We start from the raw sequence: 678 nt of genomic DNA, 5'->3' as shown, positions 1-678 counted from the left end.
TCGCCCGCTCCGGCCTCGGTAAAGGCCGCCGCGCCCCGCCGCTTCCCGCTTCTCCTCCGCTCCCGGCTCCTTCTCCCGTTTCCCGCTGGCTTGGAGCGAGGCCGAGGCGCCGTTCCCACATCCCGGGGGGGTTTTGGGATGGGGACCCTCCCTGTCCCCTCCCTGTCCCCTCCCTGTCCCCTCCCTGCGGCGCTGGCCTGGTCCCTGCTCTGGCGCTTCCCACTTTTCCTCCGCTCCCGGCTCCTCTTCCCAAATCCCAGGATTTGGGATTGGGGGATGGCGGCTGAACCCCGCGTGCTGTGCCTGCATGTCCCTCACCCCGGGATTTGTGGGATCGCGGCTGAGCCCCACTTCCCAGCACTTCCCGGGACTCACTTCCTGGGACTCACTTCCCGGCTGGCTTGGAGCGAGGCCGAGGCGCTGTTCCCACATCCCGGGCGGATTTTGGGATGGGGACCCTCCCTGTCCCCTCTGTGCGGTGCTGGCCCCGACCCTGCTCCAGCACTTCCCACTTCTCCCCCGCTCCCGGCTCCTTTTCCCGTTTCCCGCTGGCTTGGAGCGAGGCCGAGGCGCCGTTCCCACATCCCGGGCGGATTTTTGGGATGGGGACCCTCCCTGTCCCCTCCCCGCCGTCCCCAATCCCACCGGACTCATGCTGGTGGCTCTGGAGGCACTCGG

The 678-nt window shown here is 69.0% G+C and overlaps 1 protein-coding gene across 1 annotated transcript in view; it reads left to right on the top strand.

Moving 5' to 3' along the window:
* The window catches only part of ARHGEF10L (Rho guanine nucleotide exchange factor 10 like), a 31,134-nt gene that overhangs the window by 9,339 nt on the left and 21,117 nt on the right, over window positions 1-678 (top strand). The window lies entirely within an intron of this gene.

The sequence above is a fragment of the Corvus brachyrhynchos genome, unplaced genomic scaffold (assembly GCF_000691975.1).
Source record: "Corvus brachyrhynchos isolate BGI_N302 unplaced genomic scaffold, ASM69197v1 scaffold215, whole genome shotgun sequence".
In the NCBI taxonomy this organism is placed as follows: domain Eukaryota; kingdom Metazoa; phylum Chordata; class Aves; order Passeriformes; family Corvidae; genus Corvus; species Corvus brachyrhynchos.
This window is presented reverse-complemented; position numbering and strand designations above follow the sequence as displayed.